General features: G+C 44.4%; 1 long non-coding RNA gene across 1 annotated transcript; it reads left to right on the top strand.

The window, feature by feature from the left end:
• The first annotated feature begins 1,477 nt into the window (after positions 1 to 1,477).
• Positions 1,478 to 2,787, top strand: LOC116751431. The gene is made up of 3 exons (XR_004349251.1): positions 1,478 to 1,586; positions 2,189 to 2,234; positions 2,545 to 2,787. It is a non-coding gene; the product is annotated as an uncharacterized LOC116751431 (long non-coding RNA).
• The last annotated feature ends 4,927 nt before the right edge of the window (positions 2,788 to 7,714 follow it).

Here is a 7,714-nt window from a genome sequence, read left to right as displayed (position 1 = left end):
TGATAACACATTTACAATCACCATTTGTTTTTTGAATTGCCAGCAGGGCCATTAATGATCCATATAAAAAATATCATTTTATGAAATGTCTTAATTACTTGTATTACTGATCATGGATTCTGAGAAATTTTTTTGCTTTTTACAAATATAAATTGACCTCGAAAGGCTAAAGATTTCCTGTCACAGGTGACATATAAAAAACCATGTGGGGGCTTCCCTGGTGGTGCAGTGGTTGAGAGTCCGCCTGCCAGTGCAGGGGACACGGGTTCGTGCCCCCGGTCTGGGAAGATCCCACATGCCGCGGAGCGGCTGGGCCCGTGAGCCATGGCCACTGAGCCTGCGTGTCCGGAGCCTGTGCTCCGCAACGGGAGAGGCCCACAACAGTGAGAGGCCCACGTACCGCAAAAAAAACCCCAAAAAACAAAAACAAACCATGTGGGAAACATATGTATATGTATAAATGATTCACTTTGTTATAAGCAGAAACTAACACACCATTGTAAAAGCAATTATACTCCAATAAAGATGTTTAAAAAAAACAAAACAAAACGAAAAACAACAAAAAAAACCAAACCATGCCTCAAGCTCTGACAAGCTATTTTTTTTTTTTTTTTTTTTTTTTTTTTTTGTGGTACGCAGTGAGCACAGCTCCAGAAGTGCAGGCTCAGCGGCCAAGGCTCACGGGCCCAAGCGCTCCGCAGCATGTGGGACCTTCCCGGGACCGGGGCACAAACCCATGTCCCCTGCATTCGGCAGGCGGGACTCTCAACCACTGCGCTGCCAGGGGAAGCCCCTGACAAGCCTATTCTTAAAAACAGAGTTCTGAAATTAACTTTGACCAATGTCAGAGTCATTGCGATGATTATATAGCTTCCAAGAAGATGACTTTTGAAGAGGAAAATACTCAGCTGGATGTAAGTTATGGCATATGTTCTAGAAAAACTAATTATATTGTTTTATTGAACATTAAAGAAGTCAGGTATAGATAGCAAGATGAGTTATGCTATTCACCTAGTTAAAACGGTATGTTTATTTTTGCATTATACAATGTCAGTCTTCTATGAAAAGTGACAATGAAAGTTGGATCTAATGGAAAGTTGGATTAAGGATAGCTCTACTATACCAAGTTCAGAAAAGTCACCCTAGGGGCAAAATGCTTAGCAGTTTGTATTTAAATAGCTTTTTAAAATATATTCCTGTCTCATTGCATATGACCTTACATATAATTCATGTTTATTTATAATTACTTGAGTGAGAAGGAGTGTTAAACTTTTGGAATTACAAATTATTAACTTTAATAGTGTATTATGAAAGTTAATTTCAGCAGATACATAGAAGGCCTGCAGCAGCTTGTTTGATAAGAAGGGAATTTTAGTGAGTAGGTCGTAACCCTGCCCGTTCAGGAGCAAATACAGCCCTTCCTTCTCCTGTCTCATTCATATCATCTTGTTTCATTTTGATCTTCAGATGACCAGCATTACCTATAGCTGCTGACAGAGGAATTTGCTCTCTTTGCTTTTGATTGCTATGGCCCATTGAGTTGAATTGTTATGGTCCCATTGAAGCCAAGCCCACATAACAACCAGGTAAATATTCTTGCTGGTTCCTCCTTCCCATTCTGTCTCTAGGCCTAACTCTCCAGACTTTTAGCAGGATAGGAAAAGGGAGATCTCCCATCTCCTTTAAAGGCCTGTGAAACATGACTTTTTTCCCTTAGCTTTTGCTCACTTCACTGTGTCTGAGGAATGTAAATCATACCCTGCAAAGATAGATGCTTCCTTTTTACCAAACCCCTTTACATTGTACCTCTCCCTTCCCAACTCTTGAGAATCACTGCACTGGAGGGATGCCCAGGGCTCCCTGTCATTGTGTTTTCACATTTGCATGTAAGATCCAGTTGGCCCATCCTAGGTGTTCCCAAGACCTCTAGACTTCCAGAGCCACCAATCCTTTAATATTCAAATGGAATGATTGTTGTTTCCACCTCATGTCCCATGGGACCTCCAGCATTCTCCCTTAGTTTTCCAAAAATTTTTTGGAGAGAGTTAAGATCTGGTCATTTGGTGCTATGGTCCTGCTTCCTGTTTTAGCCTAAGTGAGGGGCTACTGGCCTCCCCCTGTGCCCACACCATCCCTCGCACACAACACTGCCCCTCCTCCTTTATTTCTTGTTCTCTCCTCTTTGTAGGTTTCAGGTGTGGCTCTCATGGTACAAACTCAGGCTGAAGAGAAAGGTGACTTTCTTAATTTTTCTACGATTGTGTCTCGTGATCACCATTCTATCTAGTTACAGAAGCTTCATCTTAGCCCATTTCAGGTTAAACTCATGATTTATCCCCTTGCTGTCTTTCTCCCCTTTAAATTCTGGGCAGGGGTGGAGTGGGCTTAGATGGTGTCAGAGCTTCGAGGGTGGTGGTGGGGTGTGGCCTTTCTTCCCCCATCTGTTTCACACTGGTCTTCACTTGAGCTTGTCTGGTTTTGTCCTTCTTACTTCTTCACCCTGGCGTTCGCTGAGATGTTCTTTGTTCTGTTCACTCTCTTCAGATCAAAGCTGGTGAGATCTCCTTGCCCTGACTGCAAAGCTTCCAGGTCTGCTGCTTGTCGGTGCCACATCTTTGCTACTCTTGGCCAGTGAGGAAGATAATTCTGCTGAGTCCTGCAGCGAGGAGTCCCAGGATTCAGTGAGGCTGCCTTAGGCTTGGCATCCTTGATGTGTCACATAGACATCTCTACCCACACCCTGGGGGTGCAGAGGACCTCTAAGAGGGTGCCCATCTGGAAAGCAAGGCACCGGTTCGCTTTGCTCCCAATCCCCAAGCTCTGCAGGGATCTTCTCCAGAGCTGGTCTGGAAACAGGGAGCAGAGATGTTTTTCTTTTCTTTTTTAAAATATTTATTTATTTTTAGCTGCATTGCGTCTTCATTGCTGCGCGTGGGCTTTCTCTAGTTGCGGCGAGCAGGGGCTACTCTTCATTGCAGTGTGTGGGCTTCTCATTGCGGTGGCTTCTCTTGTTGTGGAGCACGGGCTCCACGCGCACGCCCTTTGGTAGTTGCAGCATGTGGTCTCAGTAGCTGTGGCACGTGGGCTCTAGAGCGTAGTCTCAGTAGTTGTGGTGCACAGGCTTATTTGCTCCGCAGCATGTGGGATCTTCCCGGACCAGGGCTCGAACCTGTATCCTCTGCATTGGCAGGAGGATTCTTAACCACTGAGTCACCAGGGAAGTCCAGAGCTGCTTTACAAAGGCACTAAAGAAAAGTTTCATTTCTCTTCTCTCTGACTTTCCCTTTCCCTAGTCCAGAGAATAGGGAAAATCTCGAAGTGGGAGTAGGGGCAGAAGGAATAGAATTTGACTAATTACATGTTATTTAAAATCTATAATTTATGCCTGGAATCCTAAGATTTTAAACGCCAAAAGCCAAGAATCTGACCCCTTTGCTCTGCTCCGACATCCTTCTCTTTGTGTAATGCTGGAGCTGAGAATGTGGGGATGTGGGAGGAGGAAGGTCAGAAAGGAGGAAGTGCTGGAAATGGAGCCACAATGGGTAAGGTTTCAAAACAATATCCTGCTGCTTGTATAAATCTTTTTCTGAACTTTTGGGAGAAATGAGTAATGGAGGGTGTTAACGGCGCAGTGAAGGGCAGGGAACCACTTAAAAGTCCCCCCAACCTCTCCAGGTCTCCAGGAATTTCTCGCTAGCTGTCTCTTCCTCAAGTTCTGCTCTTTCACAGTTCCTGAGCTGTTGCCCTCACTCTTTTTCTTCTCCTCCCATCTCTCCAAGCCGCCTCCCTTTCTGGTCTACCTACAGATACTCCAGGTTCAATTCATTTACTTAGCCTCCTTTTTGTATTATTCACTGCTTCCAGACCCAGTCCTGGATGGGGTGGGGATGGAGGGGAGTCCTTTCACATCCAAAGATTCCCTCTAGGAATTTTCTGTAAAAGGAGCAACTCCCCACCCTCATCCTCTGCAAATGCACGTGAATTACGCCTCCCTCTTATTTGAAAGCAACTGCAGTCCTATTTTGCTGTAAATAAAATTTCCCCTTTCTCTTTCACTCAAATGTAAACATTTATTTTTGTTTAGTTTTTGAATCATATTTACTTAAAAGTAATGGAAATCACTTCTGAACAAAGATTTGCTAATAGTTTCACCAAGAACCACAGCCCAGGAAAACGGAGCCAACTAAATTTGCATGCAAAGCATCACCTCTCCCTGCTTCTAAAAATTCATACTTCCTTAACCGTTCTCCACCTCCTGGGGCTCAGAGAATTGAAACCCAAACCTACCACAGGCACACCGCCCAGTTCCCTCAGTGACACAGAAACTGAATGAAAACTGCTGTTAAAGGGGCAAGAGACGGAGGCGCCGAGGACGCTATATTCATTTACGTGTTCTTGGTTTACCTCGAATGTTAAGCCTGATTTTGAAGTGGGCCAGATATGTCACCCTAAAATATGCCTTAACATTGATATCAACGTTATTTTGAGCTAAAGGCACTTTAAAAACCAGCAGGTACAAGAAGGATACTCTGATCCTCCCTCCGCTTTTTCTTTCTAAAAGCAGGGGATAAAACCCTCATATGGAAGATGTCTTTCCCATACCAGAAGGAAAGTAGCCTACCTGTCATCAAGCCTGGAAATTGAGACTGAGAAAATTCGTACAAATAGACCTTGTTCAAATAATTCTTATCTTCCTTTAGCCTCTCCACGTAATTTAGTTATTTTGCCACAATTACCCCTAATTCAACCTCGTATAAAAGCATCTAGATCTTGCCACTTCCTTGGGTCTTCAGTTCCTTTTGAGGGGTTCTGTGTCATGTAAATCGTATGCTAAATAAATGTGTATGCTTCCCTCCAGTTTATTTATCTTTATTTAATTCTCAGGCCCAGTGAAGATCCTAAGAGGGTGGAGGTAAACTTTTGCCTCTCCTACAATTTCTTTAGGTAGGTGCGTGTGTGAGAGAGGGGTGAAGGTGTGCAGGCCAGCAGACCAGCTCAATGTTTATTTTCACGGCGTTTTTCTTCCCTATTTCTTTCTTTCTTTCCTTCATTTTTTAAATTGAAGTATAGTTGATTTACGACATTGGGCCAGTCTCTGCTCTACAGCAGCAAATGACTCAGTTATACACATATAGACATTCTTTTTTTTCATATGCTTTTCCACTATGGTTTATCACAGGATATTGAATATAGTTCCCTGTGCTATACAGTAGAACCTTGCTGTTTATCCATCCGATATATAAGAGTTTACATCTGCTTATGGTTACTTTATTTCATTATGATTCAGCGTTTCGCGAAATATGTTTTTTAAGGAATTAATTTGTATTTTTGTCTGCATTTATTCTTTTAAAAGTCAAATAGCTCTAGAAGGGGAAAGAGTCTGGGGAGGGATGTTTTCACATTAATATTCAGACTTCGACTCAGTCTCCTGCAAGTCTATTTGCCCCTCTATCTCTTCACACATACCATCCCCTCTCTGACTTCTCCAGAAAAGATACAACTCCCTTTCTCCTGTGCGGGTGGGGTGGATAGGCGCCATGGATCTAATTGCTCCATACGTAGACTCAGTTGTTCACCTCTTCATTCACTCACATCCCCTGCACCTCCCAGACTTCCACGGCATCTCGTGTTTGTATTCTGAGCTTCTCAGGATTCTGCTTCTACTTTGCCAAATCCCTAACCATCCCTCTACCTGCTGTTTCTCTTCATATTCTGGGCTTCTGCACTACATACATTTACTGCTATAGTGGCCATGAGAAGGCTCTTCTTGTATCGCCCACTGCTGGGAGTGAGATTGATCCAGGGCGTGGTGGTCACCACTGAACACTGTTTTGACCAAGTGTTGTCCTGCTGGGGTCCACGGCCTCCTCTCTCTCCTGGGTATGGAGTCCTCTCTTGTTGCACACTGGGGCTTAGGAATTTATTTTCGGTGGCCGCCTTGAGCCCACGCAATTCTACAGCTGTGCAGTAATCAGTGGCAAAGAAGGAAGGTTGCCTCGCTCCTCTCTGCATTCAGGCCAATGGGTTTCAAAGCAGATTTACTTGGACCTAGTGGTTTAAGTTTAGAAGAACAGATCTTTCTTTGCCTTTCTTTTTTTTTTTTTTTTTTTTTTTGCATGGCTCACGGGCCCAGCCGCTTCGCGGCATGTGGGATCTTCCCAGACCGGGGCTCGAACCCGTGTCCCCTGCATTGGCAGGTGGATTCCTAACCACTGTGCCACCAGGGAAGTCCCTGAATGTCCTTCTTATATCTGCTGTTTCCTAAGTAATTTTAATTCAAAATAATCGATGGGCCAAAGTGGCATATTTTAGGGCTGCCTGCAATCTTTATATCACCCAAGACATTCCACACTCACTGTCTTCTTTTTCACATGGGATAAAATCCAAACTCCTTGGACTTCATTTAGGGTCCTTCGCCATCTGGCTTCACCCCACTTTTCCAGATGAATCTCCTACTCTTCCTCTATGCGAACTCTACACTGACAGAATTGACTGCCTCTCAATGTGCCTTATTCATTTTGTGGTCATACCTAGCTCAGAGTTTTCCTCTTTTCCCACTCCAAATGTTCTCTCTCATCTCCCTAGGTCAAGCTTAAGGCTGTTCTCTTCAGAGCATCCTCAGTCTATTCCAATTCAGAGGTCCAGCTCTCTGTGAAGCATTTGATAGCATTTATGGTTGTAGCTTTCAGTTGACAATTATACGGAGTCTTGCACTATTTCATGTATAGCGATACCTCAAAAAACAAATTCTCGGCTGACATAGATCTATTCTTCTGAGCACAGATCCAGCTAGAGGGAAGCTGCGGGATTCCTTGCTGCTAATTAGTAGTAGTAATAGGTGAGGAGGAACAGGTAGTGATAGGTGAGGAGGCGCTGTCTTGGATCTTGGAGAAAGGCCAGAACTGGGCTCCTGTAACTCTGCAGAGCCAGCGCTTCCTGGAGCCTGGGCAGCCCTGGCACTGAGCCTAGGGAGTTGCTGTGTGGGCTCCACCTCTGTACAGCCCGTGGTCTCCAGTGGAGTTCTACATCAAGAGAATTTTCCGTTCTTTAGACTCACCTTAACCCTGGGGTCTTTGCACAGCTGCTGCTTTCTCTGCTTGGAACCCCCAGCACCCAAATTTTACCCTGGCTGCTCTTTTCATTAGGGTCCCTGCCCGAATACTCCCACTTCATCCCTTTCAGATCTCAATTAACCTCATCCCAATACTCTTTACTGCATCATCCTGTTTTTCTTTTATTTCTTATAGCACTTATCTGAAATTACCAACTCTATTTAATTCTTTACTTGCTTATTGTCTGCTCCATGAGTTTACAGTGACCCTGTCAGTCTTGTTAATTCCTGAATTCCCAGCACTTAGAACGGCACTGGCACAGAGTAGGTGCTGAATACATTGTTTATGAAATGAGTGAATAAACTGGGGAAGGACCTTTGGGCAGTTTCCTACACTTGAGTGAAGAGAGTTGTAGCTCTTTCTTGGAAGACAGGGAGAGGAGGTTGTGAGTCACATGACTCCAACCAGTGCCCTGAACTCTGTCTTTTCTCATCCAGCATCCAGATTTCGAGAGAGAACCATATCCATGGCTACCAGGGCCCAGGCCACCTGCTGATCTTCTAGTGGGCCCACCCCACTGCATGAGCTCATCCAATCAGACACCCCCTACAAAGTCCAAGGGAACTTAGGTCAGCTGGCCATAGTCATTGAAGGTGCTTCCT

Source organism: Phocoena sinus, chromosome 3 (assembly GCF_008692025.1).
Source record: "Phocoena sinus isolate mPhoSin1 chromosome 3, mPhoSin1.pri, whole genome shotgun sequence".
Lineage (NCBI taxonomy): Eukaryota > Metazoa > Chordata > Mammalia > Artiodactyla > Phocoenidae > Phocoena > Phocoena sinus.
This window is presented reverse-complemented; position numbering and strand designations above follow the sequence as displayed.